Here is a 23,266-nt window from a genome sequence, read left to right as displayed (position 1 = left end):
AACAACTCTGTGGAGTAGTGGATATATCATTGGATGATATTAGCATAAAGAATGAGAGCTCTGGAATCTGCTTATGTGGGTTCAAACTTTAGCTCTGCAATTTGTAATTGTGTGACCATGGGTAAAATTACTTAACCTCACTAAGACTCAATTTTCTTACTTGTGAGAGGGGCTAATTATAGTATGTACCTCATACAGATTTTGTGAGGAATAAGTGAAATAATCTTCAGCGCTTAGCTTGTAATAAACACTCGAATGTTAGCTGTTGATGATATGGAGGTAAATTTATGGCATCTGGCCTACACGCCAATAAAACTAAGCCCATTTTATCTTGGAAATAAATGTCATAGATTGCTGAACCCCTTCCTGCCCTGAGTCTTTCAGTCCCTTCTTTTCCAGGCTTTTATATATATCCTGATAGTAAGGATCCCTATCTTTTATATGGTACTTTTAGGAAGAAGCATCTAAAATTTAAAGAGATAAAACATTTTAAAGAAGTGTACAAGAAGGTACATAATCAGGCACAAAGATGACTTATGACCAATTTTCAATCACTCTAAATTGTATTAACATATTGTTTTGTTTTTCCTATTCCTCTGTCATTGCCTCCCACTATTCTTTTAACACCTCCACAAAAGAAGATGTGAGGCAGAAGGAATAGGGGAAAATTAAATCAGTCAATCTTGCTACTTTGGTAATAGGGGGAAAGGAAGAAGGTTGAAAACTAATGAGTTAAATGAGTTTTTGATGTAGTTTTCATCATTAATTTTCTCTGTCCCCTAGCATCTTAGGATATTAAGAGTTGATTGTCTAAATTGTCCTATTTGCAACAACATGGATGGACCTTGAGGGTATGATGTTAAACGAAATAAGCCAGACAGAGAAAGACAAATACTGCATGATTTCACTCATATGTGGAAGATAGACAAAAACATGGATAAAGAGAACAGATTAGTTCTTACCAGAGGGGAAGGGGGCTTCGGGGGTGGGTGAAAGGGGTAAAGGGGCACATATGAATGGTGATGGATAAAAAGTAGACTGCTGGTGATGAGCACGATGCAGTCTGTACGGAAATTGATAAATAATAAGGTACACCTGAAATTATATAATGTTATAAACCATTATGATCTCAATAAAATAATTGAAAAAAATGGGTACAAGCTTCCAGTTATAAAATAAGTCAGTCCTGGGGATGTAATGTACACCATGGTGACTATAGTCAATAATACTGTATTGTATATTTGAAAGTTGCTAAGAGAGTAGATGTTAAACATCCTCATCACAAGAAAAAAAATTTTTTTTGTAACTATGTAGTAACAGATGTTAACTAGACTTATTGTGGTCATCATCTCACAGTATATACAAATATCAAATCATTATGTTGTACACCTGAAACTAATATAATGTTATATGTCAATGATATCTCAATTAAAAAAATAGTAAGATAAAAAGCCAGCTGGTTGTCTATAGAAATAGTGGAAAACTGGGTAGTGCTAAAGAAATACCAAATGGCAAAGTCCTTTTTTCCCTTACAGGAAACACTGACTTAAAATTCAGAGACCAAATAAAAGTTTTAAAAAAGCAACCTATTTTAGTTATAGCTTTTTTCCTAGATTTATTGAGATATAAATGACATATAACATTGTGTAAGTTTAGAGTGTACAGTGTGATGATTTGATACATGTATATCTTTCAAAGTGATTGCCCCAATAAGGCTAATTAACATATCCATCACCTCGCATAATTACCATTTCTTTTTTGTGGTGAGAACATTTAAGATCTACTCTCTTAGCAACTTTCAAGCGTATAATATAGTATTGTTAACTATAGTCACTATGCTGTACATTAGATCCTCAGAACTTATAACATTGATTTTATACCTTTGACCAACATCTACCCATTTTCCCTAACCCCTGGCACCGTCATTCTGCTCTCTGTTTCTATGAGTTCAGCTTTTTTAGATTCCACATTTAAGTGCCTCGTAAAACCTACATGAGGACAAACTCACTTGATTTTAGAAATTTAGAACATGAGCCAAGGTAAATATCACAAATAATTTAAATGTTCTTCACTTTTATATCATGGCCAGTTAAAGGATAGAGAAGAAGAAAGGGAGAAGAGAGAAAGACAAAAATTAATGTTGGGAAAGGAATGAGGAAGGTATAGGAAGAGAAGGCAGAAAAGGGTCCTTCTTAAAGAAGCAGACTGTTGTTTTCTACTAAAGCACGAAGATTGAAGGTTAATATTTCTACTGTGTAAGATCGCCTAGGACTAAAGAAATTAGGGCTATTATCATTAGGGAAGTGGAGTTATAGAAAATATTAAGAAGTAGGGTTGTTTACCCTAAAAAAAGAGAGAACTGGGAAGAAGTGGCATGATTTCTGTCTTTATAAACCTTGAAGGCCTAAAAGAAAGACAAGTTAGATTTTTGGTATATGGCAGAAGTATAGGGAAAGAAAGTTTGTCTCAACACAGGTGAGCATGGAATGGGATAACTACTCTCAGGAGGTAGTGAGCATACTCTTCATTGGAGGTATTTCAGCATCAGATGGAGCTTTAGATTAGGTGACTTTTTAAGATCTTCCTGACCCTGTGGTACGTGGACTGTTAAAGGAATCTGGTGTATTTTCTTTCATTGTTCATAAAAGATGATGTGGAAAGCTTTTGTTGGCTTGCTTTAATCTTCCGGAAGGTGGATCACAGTGTTTTGTGAACTGTCAGTGTTTTGTGATGTCCGGTGTGGTATGGGGCTTCTTCACTAGGAACTGGCAGTTTAAGACTTAGGCTATAGCGTTGATGTTACGGTAATCTTCCGTTCTTTGTGAATCCATTTGTAATAGCTAAAGACCAAGAATAAAAATAGCAAATTCATGGATTGAACTTCTGTTTAGTTATCTATTCCCGACACTAATAATTTGTTTCACTGAGGGCTTTTGCCTAGATTAGAAGCCAGACTAAATAAAACACCTCTGAATCTCTCAAGTTCTTTTATTTCACACCAGTGAATGAAATACACTTTTATATTCTAATGGTGAAAAGGAAGACAGAATTGGGTGAATAGAAATTAATAATTTAATTGGAGAAATCAGATTTCAGATTGGACTTTAAAGTGTGTTGAAATGCATTGTGTAAGAAATCTATATAAAAATATGTTTTAATATGTTAATGCTCACAGATTTCATTGTATTGCCATTTAAGTTATTGGAAGAGTTTAATAGGGTCGCAGCAGATGCTATACTATCTTAGACCCATTTTCTTGCCAAGTCCTCAACGGCTGGTGGAAAGGAATTACTTGTGATATGGATATTTTGCTGTCATCCCTTCGTATAAAAGTAAAAAATTTCAGGGCTAAGAATAACTCATTCAGGAATCTGTGTTTACTGATGAGGTTTTAAAGAAAGTCATACCAAGTGAAGGGGGATGCACTTAAGCAGGAGGATTATCAAAAACCATTAAAATGTTAATCTAGCTTTTAAAAGCAATGCTTTTATCTCTAAGTGTAAAGAGGGTGTTTGCTTATTCATTATCTTCATTCTAAATAGAATGAATCATTTGGGAATTAAAAAAGCAAGAACTCATCTTTTCCAATCTATAAAGGAAACAGTTGAATAAATTAACTACAAAAGCCAATATTTTAGTTTCTTTTCATATTGACTGGGCTTGAATTGTTTTTAAAAAACACCTTAGATTTGTAAGATTCAAAGATATGTTCATTTAATTTACCACGTAGATAATTTTGCTCTGAGTGAAAATAGCATAAATACTGATTGTTTTTGGTGAGAAATAATCAACAAATGAAAAGGCAACCTATGGAATGGGAGAAAATATTTGCAAATCATATATCCAATGAGAAGTTAATATCCAGAATAGATAAGGAACTCACATAACTCAAGCGCAAAAAAATCTGATTAAAAAATGGACAGAGGAACTGAATGACATTTTTCCAAAGAATATATACAGATGGCAAATAGGTACATGAAAAGGTGCTCAACATCACTAATCATCAGGGGAATGCGAATCAAAACCACAGTAAGATATCACCTCACACCTGTTAGGCTGGCTATCATCAATAAGATGAGATAACAAGTGTTGGCGAGGATGTGGAGAAAAGGGAACATGTGCGTGTAAAGTAAATTGGTTCAGCCACTATGGAAAACAATATGGAGGTTTCTCAAAAAATTAAAAATAGAATCCAGCAATCTCACTTCTGGACGTATATCCAAAGGAAATGAAATCAGGGTCTTGAAGAGACTTCTGCACACCCATGTTCACTGCAGCAGTATTCACCAGATATGGAAACAACCTAAGAGTCTGTCACTGGATGAATGGATAAAGAAGATGTGAGATATAGGAATATTCAGCCATGAGAAAGAAGGAAATGCTGCCATTTGCAACAACATGGGTGGACCTTGAGGGCATTATGCTGAGTGAAATAAGTCAGACAAAGACAAATACTGTATGATATCATTTATATGTGAAAGCTAAAAAAGCCAAACTCATAGAAGTAAAGAGTAGAGTGGTGGTTGCCAGGGGTTGGGGGATGGAGGAAATGGGGAGATGTTGGTCAAAGGCTACAAACTTCCAGTTATAAGATGAATAAGTTCTGCGGATCTAATGTACAGCATAGTGATTATAGTTAACAATACTGTATTGTATACTTGAAAGTTGTTAAGAGAGTAGATCTTAAATGTTCTCAACACAAAAACAAAATAGTAGTTATGTGAGGTGATGGAGGTGTTAACTAACACTATTGTGGTAATCATTTCACCATATATAAGTGCATCAAATCAACACATTGTACACCTTAAACTTACACAACGTTATATGTCAATTATATCTCAATAAAGCTGGAAGAATTTTTAAATAAATTTAAAAAGGAAGAAAGAGGTCATTGTGAGCTAGGATAGTTGAAGAAAACTTTTTGCAAAAGGTGGGGCTTGAACAGGATAGTGAAGGAAAACTAGAAGGTAAACAACGAAAAGAATGGAATTCACTATGTGATTAATGAATGCTGTTAAGGTGCAGAGACAGAAATGGAAATACTGTCGTATGGGAGAGGCAGTAAGTGCGACAGTTTGTTTAGGGGGCAAGAATTCATATTAGGGAGTAATGGTAGAGCATGCTGAAATGCACTAGGTTCAGATCATGAAGCGCCTTAACACAGGCTAAGGAGCCACTGTGAGCAGTGGGAAACCACTGACGGTTTTTGAGTAGGGAGACAAGGACATGTGCAAAGGGATATTTTTCAAGAGAGTGACTAGCAGTGTAGAAAATGTTTTGTAGACAGACGGAGCAGCTAGAAAGCTACCTTAACCTAACTGTGAACCTAGCATAAGGTACTGTTAGCATTGCAAGAAAAATGCAGTAGAGATTATATTTGGTGACTCCCATAGATTTAGGGCACAAGAATGGTTCCAAGTCGCTCAGATATGAAACTCTGAAACTATCATACCTTCGACAGAAAAAAGATAGTGACCTTAATTCTAGACATTTCCCGCTGATTCTGAAAGGATTTATTTCGGTTAGCTTTGATACATAAAATAAAAAAATTCATCATTCATTTTCATGATGAACCTGAAAATTAATCTTAAAAATGTAAAGTATAAATCACTACTTTAATTGTATAACTACGTATCTTCTAAAAATAAATCCTGCATCTGTCTGAGTTGTAAAGAATATGTATTAAGGTTAAGTCACACAAGTATGCATTCTTTATAGAAATATTGATTAAATTGACTCTTCTTGATTAGTGACTTAAATTAACATGCTTTATTCCATTAATGCAAAGATTCTGTGCCCTCTGTGGTTCTCTCTGGAAGGGCAAGGCAGCTCAGTGACAACAAGAACTGAAAGATTGCCAAGTTAGTCCCAGAGTGTGCCCACTTTGTCTAGAAATTAAAGCCAATAGAAAGTTCCCTGAGGCTCCATGACAACACAAGAATGTATGGTGTGTCATTTATGAACCAACAGAGTTAAAAAGTAGGAAGTCAATTATATTTCAGTCTCTCATTGTTCTGTAATTGTTTCGTGTCAATTATATATTCAGTTGTGTATTAGTTGACTAATTAGTTTGTGTCAATTACATATTCTTCTTTATATTATTGTCAAATTGTTTGTTTTATATGCATCAGACACAGCATTCCTAGGTAAACTGGAAGCTCCCCAAGGACAGGAACTATGCTTCTCTTTTGTTCTCCCCAGTGAATAGCATGAGACCTGGCACAGACTAAGTGTTGAAATAAAATGAAGGTATTTGAGGATATTTGAGTCTGAATCTGTAGTACTATTGTGCAACTCTATTATAACACTTTGGATTCCACAACAGTACTGTAAATGTTGACTTACACCAGAAAGATGACTTTATATTCCTCTTAGAGTTGTTCCCAGATATACTGTTCATGTACAATCATGCAGAATACAAACTAGAAAGAAGAAATATATGCTTATCTGTAAAATGGGAACATCTGACTGATTAATGACCTGTTTTGGCTTTTCCACTTGGGCCTGCCAATTAAGCTTGCTGAGCTCAGAGTTTCCTTACCTGCAAAATAGGACAACAATTCCTATGTTGGCCACTGGCTGTGATGATTAAATACAATAACATGACAATATCCTGGTAGTGCCAGTTCCTTGGAGCGAGAACAGGTCACCCATTGTCCGTTTTGTTGAGATGTGCTACAGGGATGACAGTAAATCTCTCTGACAAATCTATTCAGAAATTCTAGTTCTGAGTAGCAGTATCCATGATTGGTACTAAGGTATTGTTAAACTCTGGAATGCTGTGATTATAATTTTCACAATACCTTTTCATGTGTATTGCCATTTATAGTAAGAAAAATGTTTTTATAACCCTTATCTCATTTGACCTTCACAACTGAAATAAATGCATTAAAAGCATTAATTTTTTCATTGAGTCCTTAATACACGCTAAATGATACATGTGCTCAATAAAATCACTGAGTACTGGTGATGCTGGCAATACATCAGTGAAAATACAGATGATACAGATGAAAATTCTTGCTGTCATGGAACTCATTCTGGTGAACTGAACTCTGAGTGAAGAAAGCTGACTTCTAGTTCTGATACTAAGTTGTGAGAGAGAAATGTGTGTGTTTATATTCATGTATGCAAGTGTTCTTACCTAGATGCTTTCACAAGACATTTATTGTCTCAAATAGATTATTGTCTTGAATAGAATACTGGTTTAATCCCACCCATTGGCAAAGTTTACAAAATTTTTCTTTAAAATGCATATAATTTCTCTGGTCTCTGGTGGCGCCTGTGGGCAGCAATTGGTAAGGCACCTTGTCTCAAGGAGGGAACTGGGGACAGTTATTTACAGTGTGGGTTTTTTTCCTACATGTTATTTTGTACATGTGCCTTTCATTTTGCTTTTTGCTTTGTTTAAATTTTGAATTTAATGCAGTGCAGTGTGGAGGCACTGAATTGTTTGCTTTCTGTCTTTTTGTTTAATTAAAACTGTGCCATCTAATTATTGCATCTTTTAAAAAAAGTCTCAATTGAATGAAATAATTCTTTTCTAAGTGTTTTCTCACCTCTCTTCTTTAGCTTCACATCTTCCCTAGAAGTTTTGGGCCTGTTATTATAATTGATGTTTGACAGCAGGAGGAACTAAGGTATAAAGAAAGTGAATAGTTAGGCCAGTATTCTCAGGATTAAATAAAGTAGTGTTACTCTTAGATTTGTGCTTTGTTCACTACAGCAGGTTTTCCCAACTCAGCCAGCCAGTGATCCACCACACCAGGAGAGAAGGCTGCAGTTGTGCTGAACTTGGAGTCGAAAGATTTGGCCTCTGGTCCTAGTTCTGCCTTTTTATGACCTTGGACAAGCAGTTGAGCTGTCTGGGTTTCTGTAAAATGGGATAAATGATAAGCTTTTCTTGAAGCTCTCTCTCTTTGGATATCTTTCTCTAATCTTACCTTCTTTCCTCTGATTTTTATTTACTCTCAGCTTTTCTTTCTCTTATTTCTTGTCCTCCCGAGACTTACTTTGTCTCTTGTAGCCCTGACTCTGATTTTCTTTAGCCTGCCCCTCCTCCTCTTGGTATTATATTGTCTATGTGATATTTAGCTGATCCATTTCTTGCATCATCCTTGAATAAAGAGAAAGTGAGCCTGATTTGGCTTCTTTACAAAGGATACAATATCTTAATTCATTACTTGTCAGAAGAATATGAAATATTAAACACAATGAAGATTAAAGATCCTAAATAACTCGGTAAAGATCTATTTTACTTTCAGGAGCTAACCAAGTTTATTTAAATACATTTGTTTAAAAAGGGTATCAAACTAGAGAAACCATATATTACTTTGGTGTGTGGGGATGTATGTATGTGTGTGTACAATTTTAACTAAGTTTGGATGTTGTTTGGATCTGATGTGTAAATTGTATTTACTAAACAAGTTATTGTTAGTGATTAGTTGTGAATTGAAGAGCTTCTGAGATGTGTTAGTTACTGAGGCAGAATGCTAGATCTACTGATAGCATGAAACTTACCTCCTAATTACTCCCAGGGTCCAATTCTGCCTTCTATCTAATCTTCTCTAAATCATAGCAACATATTTTTCAGTGAATTATGATTTAGATATCTTGTTGGGAGGGGAGGGATTAGTTGAACTACGTAAAGGTTCTCTTTGAAGATGGATTTTTCCTTCTCATGTTCAGACGGGAATTTATCTCATCCACCCAAGTCCCTTATTTACAGATTTTTCTTGATGCCTCCAAGGCAAGGGCAAGGAGCACAGAGGCTTTCTTCATACATCACTCAGGAGTTTAGCATTCTGGGACCCTTTAAGGAGCTGATGCTGCTAATCTGCTCTCCAAGTTTCGTGGAGTAGGTTCAAAGAATCTAACTAGCCTACAGGCTCAGAGAGATGGCAAGGTACCACTACCTTGCTTAGAGGAATGGATGATTTTTGCTGACAGCGTGTGAACTCAATCTTACCCCTGAATGCTAGTCTCCTTAATCTAGGCTGTGTGACATCTGTTAACTAGCTAAGGAATAGACCTGTAAGTGAATATCTGAAGCTGGTGGAGGGTTTGGATTTGTCTATAAGATATGTTAAATATGTGAATTGCAGTTTTTCACCCCAGACATAAGGGAATGTTATAAACAATGAGACTGAAATGGAGACAGCTCCTACTTCAAGTAGGATGCTTTCTTATGCACTTCTTAGGAGAAGAAGCCAGTTGCATGGCATGTGCCCTACAGATGGTATATGGAAGGAAAGGGAAAATGAAAGAGAAAGTCATATTGGGAGATGACATTGGAAAGGTAAACAATGTAAGCCTTATCTTGGAAGACCCTGAATGCCAGGCTGAGGGGTCTAAAATTTATTGTTTGTATATACAATTAGAGTAAGTCTTGTTGCGATCTGGACTATGAAGGGGTAGAAGAGTGTAGCCTTAGGGTTTAAACAAACCGAGCTTCAAATTCCTCTTTCTGATACTTACTATGGAATCTTGGCTGTGCTGCTACTTCTTTCATGTGTCTCACCCTTCTCCTTTGTAAAATAAGGGTAATAGCAATTTCTTTTGCATAGCTGTTAATGTTAAATGTTGTAAATATTAAGTGAGATAATGTATAGAAAGTTCAGGGCCTGGCATTTTACAGGTATTCAATCAGGAGTAGCTATTATGAGTAATCCTTGGACCTCGGATTACAGCCCTTTGATTCCAGTTTGTTAACTGAGCTTTGGAAGAAGCAAATGAAGTTGCTCTCTGTTTAGCCATTATGTCACTTCCAATTTGTAGAGCAGTTGATAAACTTCATTTGTGTTGTTTCTTTTGATCTTCACAATGACCCTTAGAAGTTATTAGGACCATTTTAAACATGAGAAGACTGAGGCCTAGAGGAGAAATGGATTACCTAAGGTGACATCAGAATATCAGAGCTAGGACTAGAACCCAGATCTCCTACTGCTCAATTCAATCTTCTCTTCATTGCACCATACTCCCCAAAATTTGGAGCTTAGGTTTTTACTTCGGTTTGTGTCTGCCAAGGTTGTGGTGGACCATATTGGGTAGCTTTTAAAGTTAGAGCTATGTGAATGGCACAAGATTAAGCAAGAATAGTAATTTACATACTAATGTTATATGTTATTTATGGTAAACCCATTAGAAAGCCTCCACCCACATCTTTCCCTGTTTTATCTTTGAAGTCTAGCATTTATTAAAAATTAAAATAAACAAAAAGGCCTCTTATCTTTGAGACAAGCTTTCTGTAATTGTAATTTTATAAAAAATCCTAATTACAAAGGAATGCAGCTTTCAAGTACTTGAAGGATGATTCAGTTTATAACTTAACAATCATTATCTTATTCTGTCGAGAGAAGAAAACACATTGAAATTTTCTTCTTTTTAGAAATACCAAAGCCATGTTGATATATCGTCTTTCTTCCTCTTGATAGAGCCTACTCTCATCGAATTATTTTATAATCCTGTTTAAAAGCCAATTCTACCAATAACTGGCTTTGAGTTTCCTGGATTCTACTGGTTATTACTCAACTCTGTTATTTCTGCTCCTTCACATGAAGTAAACCAAACACCCTCATCATTCAGCCAAATAATGAGTACCTACTCTGTGCTAAACACTACTTGAGATGCAAGTGTGATCGATACTACAAAGTCTTGAAACCCAAGCACTGTGAGTTATGGGTGTTTGGAGAGGGGGGACGGCAAAAGCAATGTGTATTATAGTACAGTAGAAAGAACAATGGACTTGGCATCAGGAAACCTGAGGTCAAGCTTCAGCACGTCGTATGAATCAGTTTCCTCATCTGTTAATGAGGCCACTGAACTAATATCTCTGCTTAGTGTTCTTTGGTCTAGTGCTGGCCCAAAATTCTTGGTTGGGTGCATCAGGCTATTAATTAAATTTTGGAGCTCCAGAGGGTAACCAACTTCTCTGAGGGTTCCATAAATCAAAATACAGTTCTCTAACTTTTCTGGTAATTTTTTGTTCAGGTTTCCTGTGAAACAAGTTCCATGCTTCATAGATTCCAACTAATACATCCTGAAATGGACAGTTGTCTTTGCCTTCAACAGGAATGGGCCTAGAATTTTAATTATATTATGATTTTTATTTTTGCTTTTTATTCCTAGTAGAAATAATGGTCTGGGTGTGAGAGGAAAGTGTTAGAACTTTTTTTAAAGTCAGAAAGGGACTGCCCCCTCCAACAGAAAAAACTCCTTTCCATTTCCATTATAATTTGAAGGAATTGTCTTTATTTAGAGGTGAGAGAGCTTTGGAATGCCATATGTAAAAATTAATAGGACCTATATATCTATTAAAGAAATTGAATCAGTAATTAACTTTCCAAAACAGAAAGCACCAGGCCCAAATTGCTTCACTGGTGAATTCTACTAAACATTTAAGGAAGAAATTCTACCAATTCTCTACAGTCTCTTCCAGAAAATTGAAGTAGAGGAAATACTTTCTAACCATTTTGTAGTACCAGCATTTCCCTAATACCATTTTGCTAGAGTGAATAGTGCAGCTATGAATATTCATGTACAAATTTTTGTTTGAACACTGGCTTTCAATTCTTTTTGGTATACACCTAGGAGTGGAATTGTGAGATTGTATGGTAGCTGTGTTTAACTCTTTAAGGAATCACCAAACTGTTGTCTATAGCAGCTGCAGCATTTTACATTCCCACCAGTAATGTGTTAGTATTCCAATTTCTCCACATCCTTGTCAACACTTGTTATTTTCCTTTTTTTTTTATTATAGCTATCTTGGTGGGTGTGAAGTGGTGTCTTATTGTAGTTTTGATTTGCATTTCTCTCATGAGTAATGACTCTGAGCATCTTTTCATGCACTCATTGGCCATTTGTATATCTTCTTTGGAGAAATGTCTATTTAAGTCCTTTGCCCAGGCCTGTTTGTATTTTTGGTTTTTAGTTTTAAGAGTTCTTTATATATTCTGGATACCAGACCTGATTTATTATTTTCAGATATTTCCTCTCATTTTGTGGATTGCATTTTCACTCTCGTGATTGTATCCTTTGAGGCACAAAAGTTTTTAATTTTGATGAAGTCTAATTTATCTATTTTTTTCTTTGTTGTTTGTACTTTGGTGTCATATCTAAGAAACCATTGTCAAACCCAAGATCATGAATATTTACCCCTGTGGTTTTTATCTAATAGTTTTAGCTCTTACATTTAAGTTTTTGATCCATTTTCAGTAAATTTTTCTATTTGGTGTGAAGTAAAGTTACATCTTCATTCTTTTGCATGTCGATATCCAGTTGTCCCAGCAGCACTTGTTGAAGAGACTATTCTTTCCTCATTGAGTGGCCTAAGTACCCCTGTCAAACTCAATTAACCATAGACGTATGGTTTATTTCTGGAATCTCAATTCTATTCCATTGATCTATATTTCTATCCTCATGCCAGTACCACACTATTTGTTTACTGTAATTTTGCAGTAAGTTTAGAAATTGGGAAATGTGAGTCCTCCGAAGTTATCTTTTTTTTTTTTTGATGAAGATTAGCCCTGAACTAACATCTGCTGCCAATCCTCCTCTTTTTGCTGAGGAAGACTGGCCCTGAGCTAACATCCGTGCCCATCTTCCTCCACTTTATATGTGAGATGCCTAAGACAGCATGGCTTGACAAGTGGTGCCCTGTCCGCACCCAGGATCCTAACTGGCGAACCCTGGGCTGCCGAAGTGGAATGTGCACACTTAACCGCTGCACCACAGTCTTTCTTCAAGATTATTTTGGCTATTCCAAGTCTCTTACACTTCCATATGAATTTTATGATTGGCTTTTCTATTTCTGTAAAAAGGCCACTGGGATTTTGATAGGGATTGTATTGAATCTGTGGACCGCTTTAAGTGTGTTGCTGTCTTAATATTAAGTCTTCTCATACATGAACACAGGATATCTTTCCATTTACTTAGGTTTTATTTAATTTCTTTCAACACTGTTTTGTAGTTTTCAGTATACAAGTCTTGGAACTTCTTGGTTAAATTTATCCCTAAGTATTTTATTCTTTTAGATACTATTCTAAATAAAATTGTTTCTTTTTTTTTTCAAATTTCAGTTTTACTGTCTTCTTTCATATTTATAACAAGACTCTTCTCTTTAAAACAAAACTACTAAAATTGTTTCTTTTTTTAATTTGTCACAGTGCTCTTTATTTTAAAAATTGGAAGCAACTTAATTATTCTGTTATAGAGAAATAAACATGCTGTAATCTATCCAAAGGATAGAATTATTTCTTTCCAAATAACTTAATGACAGGAGGGGAAGCCCTAGAGATATTGATAAGATACACTAAAATAACAATTTGAGAAATGCATGTATTCATTCAACAAACAGAATTAATTAAACATGAAATTGTTTCTTAATTTCCTTTAGGATTGCTCATTATCCTTGTATAGGAATACAACTGATTTTTGTGTGTTGATTTTCTATCCTGCAACTTTGCTGAATTCGTTTATTAACTTTAACAGTGTTTTTGAGGATTTTAAAAGATTTTCTATATAAAAGATCATGTCATTTCTCAATAGAGGTAGTTTTATTTCTGCTTTTCCAATCTGGATACCTTTTATTTCTTTTTCTTATCTAATTTCTCTGGCTAAAACTTTCAGTACAATGTTGAATAGAAGTTGTGAAAGTTGGCATCCTTGTCTTGTTCCTGATCTTAGTGGGGAAAACTTCCAGGCTCTCACCATTGAGTTTGATGTTAGCTGTGGGTTTTTCATAAATGCCCTTTATCATGTTGAATAAATTCTCTTCTATTCCTAGTTTGTTGAGTGTTTTCATCATAAAAGGTTGTTAGATTTTGCCAAATGACTTTTTGCCATCAACTGAGATGATTATGTTTTTTCCTTCATTCTATTAATGTGGTATATTACGTTGGTAGATTTTTGTATGTTGAACCACGCTTTCGTTCCTGGGATAAATCCCACTTGGTCATGGTGTATAATCCTTTTAATAGGCTGCTGGATTCTGTTTGCTAGTATTTTGTTGATGATTTTTACATCTATATTCATAAGAGATGAATAGGCTGTAGTTTTCTTTTCTTGTGGTGTCTTTGTCTGGCTTTGGTATCAGGGTAATGCTGGCCTCATTGAGTGAGCTAGGAAATGTTCCCTCCTCTTCTATTTTTGGAAGAGTGTGAGGATAATTGGTGTTAGTTCTTCTTTAAGTGTTTGATAGAATTCACCAGTGAAGCTGTCTGGTCCTGGAGTTTTCTTTGTTAGGAGGGTTTTGATTACTGATTCAATCTCTTTACTTGTTACAGGTCTGTTCAGGTTTTCTGTTTCTACTTGAGTCAATTTTGGTAGTTTGTGTGTTTCTAGGAATTTGTCCATTTTATCTAGCTTATCTACTTTGTTGGCATACAATTGTTCATAATATTCTCGTAATCCTTTTTATTTCTATAATGTCGGTAGTAATGTCTCTACTTTCATTTCTGATTTTAATAACTTGTCTTACCTTCTTTTTTCCTAATCAGTCTAACTAATGGTTTGTAAATTTCGTTGATCTTCTCAAAGAACCAACTTATAATTTCATTGATTCTCTATATTGTTTTTCTATTCTCTATTTCATTTACCTGCACTCTGATCTTTATTATTTCTTCCTTCTGCTCTCTTTGGGCTTAGTTTGCTCTTCTTTAGCTAGTTCCCAGTGATAACTTTAGGTTATTGATTTGAGATCTTTCTTCTTTTTAAATATAGGCATGTACAGCTGTAAATTCCCCTCTGAGCACCATTTTCACTGCATCCCATAATTTTTGGTATGTTATGTTTTTGTTTTCGTCTCAAAATATTTTCTAATTTCCCTTGTGATTTCTTCTTTGACCCATTGATTAAGAATGTCTTGCTTAATTTCCACATATTTGTGAGTTTCTAGTTTTCTATTTTTGATTTCTAGTTTGGAAAGATATTTTGTATGATTTCAGTCTTTTTTAGTTTATCTCAATAAACTTTTGTCACCTAACATATGGCCTAACCTGGAGAATGTTCCATGTGCACTTGAAAAGAATGTGTATTCTGCTGTTATTGGGTCTAGTGTTCTCTATATTTCAGTTAGATCTTGTTACTATATGGCATTGTTCAAGTCCTCTACTTCTTCATTGATCTTCTAGTTAGTTGTTCTATCTATCATTGAAAGTGTTGGGATATTGAAGTCTCCAACTATTGTTATAGAACTGTCTATTTCTTCCTTCAATTCAGTTAGTTTTTGCTTCATGTACTTTCAGGCTCTGTTGTTAGGTGTATATATGTTTATAATTGTTATATCTTCTTGATGAATTGACTCTTTTATCAATATGTAATTTTCTTTTACTGGGTTTAGAGAATTTGCTATTGTTTTGGGCCAGCTAAATCCCCCAATTTGAGGAAGTGGTGTGTGTATATGTGTGTGTCTGTGTGTGTGTATGCATGTGCTACTGGCTAGTGTGTAAATAGCATGGGTAAAAGGGGCTGCTTGATCTTTAATTCCATAGGAGGTCAAAAGAACTTTTTGTTAGTGGCTCTGAAGCCAGCACAAAATTGGATCATTGACTCCCTATTCTAGTAACATCCTATATGTGGGTTGAGAATGAGTCAGTGGACTTATTGTAAAGGGAAGCCAGGCCTTCATTGAGGCCTTTGTGAAAATCTCCCTCTACACACAGGTAACAATTGGAATCCAATCTATTCCACACTCAGCAACAAATATTCTCAAATGTGCAGTAACACTACTCAATAAAATTAAAAGGCAATGGCAATTTGAGGCTTTTCTTCATTGCGTTCTTATTTCACTATCATCTTTTTCCTTTACTTCTTCTTTTTCTTCCTCTCTTTGTCATCAGCTGTTTTATTTTCTCTTTTCTTTCCATCTTTCCTTTCTTCTTCTTCACGTCCCCTTTTCTTTGCCCTTCTTTCTCATCCATCTTTCTCTCTTGTTTTCTCCTTTTCTCTATTATTCCATTTACCCAGTGACTTGCATTATTGCACACTGGCTGTGAGACTAAATATTTTGTGTTAGCATCAATAGGGATATGTTAATAAAAGGAATAACCATAATTTTGTTTCTTTGTGGGGGGGAAAAGTGTACAAATTAAAATAAAAAGCCTATACTCTATCACCATCTAACTAAAGCTTCAGTGTTAACAGCAAATGTACTGGAAAACAAGGTAAAAAAATATTTTAACCTGGTAAGAAAATTATGGTAGCTGGGCCCAAATGTCCATCTTGCTCTTTATGAAAATTATCTAAATACAAAGATGACAGCAAGACTGCCCTAAGAAACACCTTCTTCAGGAAGCCCCTTTGACTTCAAAGCCATGAACTTCAGGCAAAAGCCAGAGTTTCTCAGGTTGTCCGTCACACTGAAAGTTGGGCCTGTTGAAAGTCCTGATTGAGGGAACAATGAAATATATAAGCAACTATTGGGTTTAAGCACTGCTAAATGTGGTGGTGGAAGTAATAGCCTTGTGTTCCTTTCTGAGTGAGGCACTCCTTAATTCTCTTGCAGGTTGATAAGATTTGGAAATATGCATTGAATTTTAGGTTTATTTTCCACTTCTATTATTTTAATCTTCCCTTAGGCTGTAGGCAGGCTGGAATGGGCTAGGAAGACTTTTGGCAGTTTAAATCTTTTACAAGATGGCGATCTAGCCCTTTAGTTTTGAGGTTGGTGTACTGTGTGTGAGTATATATATTTATCACACATAGGCAATATCTTTGAAAGTGAGGGTGCACGTCTTTCTCAGCCATCTCTTTCCTATGAAGCGATTGAAGTAATGTCAATGTCTGAAGCTAGCATATTCTGGTTCTAGGAAGTCAAGAGTTATTTCCCTCAAGGGTTTGTCCTGATAAGGGACCTTCAAGAGTAGGGAGTAATAATGTGATTGCTGTTAGTGGCCCCAACTCTTCTCTGGGATGTAGGCATAACTTGCTTTCAAATATTACCTGCCCATATCTGGTGAAAAGGAAGAATGACATTTTTAAGGCACTTTGGTTTACTGGCAATGTGTCTTTTCTTAGCCAGTGTGGTTGAGCAGCCATGACTCAGCAAGAAGCCACATGTATCTTAACCACAGAAATACAAGTTTTGGTTCATTTTCCCTTCTTCTTAAATGCCACCTAAAGATGGCTTTCACATTGCCCTCATTTCTTGAACAACACAGAACTCTGCCCAGAAAGGAGGCTTATACCATGCGCAGTTCCATCCTGCTGCTTACTGAACCCATTGCTAGTCACTGGAACTCACATAGAACATTCTACTTTGAGCTTGTGTTGGCAAAGCAGCTGGTATTGTTAAGCAAACCCAGGGGAAGCTTTTGGGCTGTGTTCCTGCCTCCCACACAGCTGAAAATATACCCTAGACTGGGTATATCAGAAAGGGTCTTTGGAGACCATCTGGTTCAACCCTTCATAATACAGATGGAAAATTCAAGCCCAGAGTTGAAAAAAGGAACTTGCTCAAGGTCACACAGTCAGATAATGATGGACCTCTGCCTTGAAAAGACTATTCTTTCTCCCTAGTTGTATGTTAAGGAGGAATCTGACAGACATATCTGTTTAGACTACTAACTCTGTGTGTGTGTGTGTCAACATTTTCACATATTCCATATGGTTTAACTTTAAAAAAACTTTGAGATTAACTTTAAATTTACAGAAAAGTTGCAAAAGTAATACAGAGAGTTTCCATACACTCTTCACCCAGTTTCCTCTAATGTTATCATCTTACATTACTACGGTACATTTATCAAAACTAAGAAACCAACATTAGTATATTACTATTAACGAAACTCCAAGCTTCATCCAGTTGTCACCAGCTTTTCCACTAAGGTCCTTTTTTTTTTAATGCCAGGATCCAATCCAGGGTACCACCTTGCATTTAATCAGCATCTATCCTTAGTCTTCTCTGGTCTGTGGCAGTTTCTCAGTTTTTCCTTGTTTTTCATAACTTTAACATTTTTATAGAGTACTGGTCAGACGTTTTGCAGAATGTCCTTCAATTTTTGTTACTCTGATGTTTTTCTCATTATTACACTGGGGTTATTGGTCTTGGAGAAGAATAATACAGAGGTAAAGTGACATTTTCATCACATTATATCAAGGGGTACATAATATCATTAAGATTTATCACTGGTAACTATCACTGCTTAACTTTGATGACTTGGTTAACACAGTGTTTACCATGTTTGTCCACTGTAAAGTTACTATTTTTTGCCTTTCCATTCTCTATTCTTTGGGAGTAAGTCACTAAGTGCAGCTCACACCCAAGCTTGTCCTCCTGGAAGGAGGAGTACCTACATATATTATTTGGAATCATCTTAAGGAAGATCTATCTCTTCTCCACCATTTATTTATTTATTCAATCATTAATTTTTATGTGCACAAACTCACATATATTTCTTTCATTCTTTGGGTTTTAATTTGATACTACCACATTTATTTTGTTGCTCAAATTGTTCCAGCTTTGACCATTGGAGATTCTTTCAGGTTGGCTCCTGTGTCCCTTTGAAATGCCCCCTTCCTTTTATTTTTTTAGTACTTCCTTATTTTCTGGTACTGTAAGATACTCTAGACTCATCTGGTGTTTTTCCTTCCCAAGCCCTAGAATCAGCCAGTTCTCCAAGGGACCCTGGTTCCTTTTATTGGAGAATTGTATTTAGAAACCAAGATCTGGAAGTGGTCATTGCTACTGAGCTGCTGTTGCTTCTAGGCTTTCTTAGTGGACAGAGCTAGGCAATATGTGTTTGTATACTAACCCATGTATATATACATATCTATAATTGTTTCTATATCTTCTATCTATCCATTTGTATATATGTTAAGCTAAACATGAGTTCATTCTAATGTCTCCAACTCTAATCCAGTACTACAGGGTTTATTCTAGCCTTCCTTTCTTGTTTATCTGTAACTTCCCTCTCTAACAGTAAGCATCCTGGTTTTCACTATCCACCATCCATTTTATTTCTTTGTTCAGCCCCAGTATACATGTAAAGTATTTTCAGAATTGTTCACTCACACCCCGTAACAGACAAATCTACCAACTAAAGTACAGTGTTAACGTTTGGTTCTTTTTGTCTTTACCCTTATAGTTTCCAGTCAAAACACAATTTTTGAAAGTTAACTTCATACCACTACCCAGTACAGTTATGTCACACATTTGTAATACCAGTAAATTCATTTGTCACAGTCTGCATTCTATTCCAGATCCCTCGACATCCTGGTTGATTTTTAATTTACGTACATTAAGGCTCATTTTCTGTGAATTATAGTTCTATAGGTTTTGACAAATACATTGTATCAGGTACTACCCACCCCAGTTCTGTCACTCTCAGAGTCCCTCTTCGTATCCCCTTTGTTATCAACCAGCCTGTTTTCCCCCAGCATCTGGAAACTACTGATGGGTGTTCCATCCCCATGGTTTTATCTTTTCCAGAGTGTCATATGAATAGAACCATACATATAATATGTAGCCTTTTGTGTATAGCTTCTGTCTCTTAGCAAAATGCATTTAAGACTCATTCACATTCTTGTGTAAATCAGTAGCTTTTTCAAATAGTTCATTTTTATCAGTGAATAATATTCCATTGTAAAGATGTTTGTCCATTCTTTTGAAGGATATCTTGATTATTTATAGCTTTTGGAAATTATGAATAAAGTTGCTATAAACATCTACATGCAAGTTTTTGTGTGGACGTAAGTTTTCAATTCACTTTGGTATATACCTAAGAGTGCAGGTGCTGGATTGTATGGTACATCTGTGTTTGTTTAAACTACTAACTTTTAACACAATCCCTTTCTAAGAAGTCTGGCCTAAGGATGTGTGTATGGTGTAGTGGGGTATCTGCCGCTGAGCTTGATTGGAATAGTGATCACTTTTATACCATATTCCATATAGATGGAAAAAAGGAATAGCCACAGGATGTCTCCTCCCAAGGGTACCAGGCAGACGAAATTTCTGCAAATGACCACTAGATGGCAGGGTACTTTCTGGCACCCTGGGAGCTGGAAATCTTTGGAAGATTGTGTGAAACTTAAAATTGTATCACCCTCTCCTCTTCTCTTTTCTTGGTAAAGGGATATTTGAGCCAAAATCAAGAAATAGAATACAAGATTTATGGCTCCTAGCACGTATCTCCCTACTGATTCAGGAAGTTAAACTTGGGTTTCATGTTCAAAAGCATTCCAAGAGATAAACTTGTACAATGATAAACTTGGGGTTAGATAACGAGTTTTGACCTGGAATGGGGTATGTGACATCATGTCATGTTTGTATCTCTTGCTGATCTCACTGCAAAGTAGAAAAAGCTTGGAACTGGATGCATGGATTCTAATGCCAGCTATTTAGTGCTCAGCCTCTCTTAGCCTCCTATTTATCATCTGTAAAATAGGGATAGTAATACCTGCCCATTCATGCTCACAGGGTTGTTTGCAAGGATCAACAGAGGATAAATAGTGTGAAATATGTTAAAGTACTTTATAAATTTAACATCACACAAATTTGAATTATTAATTATTAATGATCAAGTAAGACAGAATATAAAATGCTACACATGTTAGGTGGTATTATACATTAATAAATCAGTCCTGAAGATAAAATCTGTTTTCCCTCTATTAGGAGAGGTAGGTATTTAGTTCTTAAAGTGACCCAGTATTTCCCTCAAAACTTAGTGGGTGGGTAATTTTTTCTTTCTCTTCTAGCAGTTGTAGAAAATTCATCAGTTTGATTTTAGATTGAGCTGATTTTATTGGGTAATTCCTCACCCTCACAAAATCCACATTATTTCAGTTTACCAAGTAAACGCTGGCACATTCAGTACATACTGCTATTTTGGGTTCCAGTTGGGATTCTTGATTGATTCTGGTCTCTGGGCCCAGGTGCTCTGGGCCCAGGTTATTCCCTTACCCTTGCTGTGTACCAGGATCCAGCAAACTCCAACTTTAGAGGTGACTGGCTTCATCTTTAGTCTAGAAATCATCTGTAGTTTTTCTGGCTCAAAGCTCAAAGAAAGATTTGACTTCTAAGGAAAAGCAGTGTACTCCATCTCTTCACAGAAGTACAGAAGCCAATAGTCATCAAAACACTGCCACTGTAACTGTGGTCAGATTCTTTTAGACTTTGACATTATAGCTCAGCATTCCTCTCTCCCTAAAAGAAAAGGCAAACTGGGGGAAGGAGCACCTGCTCAGTGTAATCTTCTCAGCTTACTTATCCACATTTGAGAAAGTCTTGAGCCCCTGGGCTCCCTTGCCTTTCTGAGACAAAAAAAAAAGCTCCATATGTATGTATGGGCCTGTATATAAGTGAGTATTGAAAGTATCTTTGGCATCTGTCTTGTGGCATGTGGCACTTGCAGTTATTTGTAATAGAGTCAAACAACCGTCGAATATTAGCTGAATTGGGAGGTCCAGTTCTGTCCCTTCCTTTTACAGTTAGGGAAACTGAGACCCAGACCAAAAAGCGATGGCTCTAATTTGCTAGGTAGGTCTTGTTTTATTACTGGTCACATTGAGTGAATCTTAACAGGAGCTAGAGTAGGTATTGGGCAAATAGAGAAGGGACTCTGAAATGCCCATGACTCCAATCTTTATATTCCTCCAGTGAAAGGGGCATAGCTTAACTGGAAATAGCTGATACCGTGTAGAGCACTGGAGGGATGGATGTGTGTGTGTATGTATGTATGTATAAACAACGTTGTTTTCAACTACCTACTTTCGTTTTGCCTCTAAGTTCTGCATTTTTCCTCCTCCTCCTGTCAGAACTATTTAGTAAATATGTGCTTTTTTAGTTTGTATATGAAGGTGGAGTTAAAGAGTGTCCTTAGTTTAGGAATGTTGCGTGCTCATCTGGCTCAGTATGTATAGTTGCGTATGGGGGCGGGTGCTAGATTCAGGATAGTAGTAATAGTTCCTGAAAACTGGAGCTTTTTAATAAGAGCAAATGGTCTGCCTTTTGTCTTGCAGAGCCCAGTTTTATTAATGGATATGAGATGCTGTCTGCTAGTCTGTGCCTGAAAGTATCTTTATAAGTAATTTAGCTGCCTCTTTCTCCTTTCTCCCCAAATATTCCTTTCTGTGTATGATAAAAAATCAATCTTTCTGTGTTTAGCTGTCCTTTAGCGCTTTCTCAGAGGTTTTTTCTATGTCTGGATAAGCCAAATCTAACCCCCCACACTGTACAACCAAGCCAACATTTTCTGCATAGACAAACAAGCTTCTTTCCTGAGTGATATAAATCTGTGAAAACCCCCAAACATTGTACTCAAACTGGACTTGCTGATGCCAAACTCAGAACAGAAAGACCCTTTAGGAAGCCATTGCCAAGGATAAGATTGATTGTTACACACGTGAATGTCTGCCCACTTCCCTTGCTCAGTGGAAAATTTGTCTAGCATGGCAAAGAAAAGCTCAGCCTAGGGCCTTGAAACTCACCCAATGATATTTTAATATTGGAGATAAAAGCAAAGCTGCAACTGAATTCATTCATTTGCTTTAGTGTTCTCTTTAAAACATGTAACATATTTTCTAAGTATTAAATTTTGTGATTGGGGATTCATTTCATAAGTTTTATCTATTATCCTACCTCCCTCCTCCAGATAGGCACAATCTCCTCCCTCACCATTCGCAGAACACATAGCTTAGTTAGTGAGACAGACTGCACAGATGTATGGGGAGTGTTGAGTGACAAAGCCAGTCCTTTGCGAGTTTAGAGCAAGGCAAGGTTGTGTTCAGAATGTCAGGTCAGAGATAGCTATAAACTTTCCCTTCCATTCTTACCCTAATGACAACACTGAACTAAACCCAATCCATGTGTACAGTTTTATTTGTCAAGGACTAAGCAGAATGCCTGGGGAAAAGCATGCAGAGCAGAACTTCTTTCATTCTTTAAAGTGTAATTTTTTCCCTTGCCCATGCATTCTTGTAGAGTGTCAGTAGAGCCCTGGACACCCTGGGACAGAAGTGAGGTGTGCAAGGAGGGAATAGGGAGAGATGACCTGCGTAAACTTTGCATTTTTTTAGTTGTCCTTCCTCCTTTGCCTTCTTTTTATGTGGGCTGTTGGGCGTACAGTTATAAACTGTCAGAGCTGAAAGAGACCTCTGAATCCATTTTATCTACCCCTCCAACCCCAACAAAATTTATAGAGGGAGCAGTTTAGTGTAGTAGAAAAAGCCTGGGACTTGGAAAGAAGAATTGTGTTCTACTTCTGGCACAAGCACTAACTCTACTCTTGGGGAAGTCATTTGATCTCTCTGAAACTCGGTTTCCTTATATGTAAAATGG

At 36.3% G+C, this 23,266-nt stretch overlaps 1 protein-coding gene and 1 non-coding gene across 4 annotated transcripts in view; both read left to right on the top strand.

Annotated features, from left to right (window-relative positions):
• The window catches only part of NEXMIF (neurite extension and migration factor), a 111,901-nt gene that overhangs the window by 52,293 nt on the left and 36,342 nt on the right, over positions 1-23,266 (top strand). The window lies entirely within an intron of this gene.
• MIR672 (microRNA mir-672) lies at positions 16,629-16,728 on the top strand. Its single transcript, NR_033112.1, has one exon. It is a non-coding gene; the product is annotated as a microRNA mir-672 (primary transcript).

Source organism: Equus caballus, chromosome X, assembly GCF_041296265.1.
Source record: "Equus caballus isolate H_3958 breed thoroughbred chromosome X, TB-T2T, whole genome shotgun sequence".
NCBI lineage: Eukaryota > Metazoa > Chordata > Mammalia > Perissodactyla > Equidae > Equus > Equus caballus.
The sequence above is the reverse complement of the archived record's forward strand: the minus strand, read 5'-3'. Positions and strand labels throughout refer to the sequence as shown.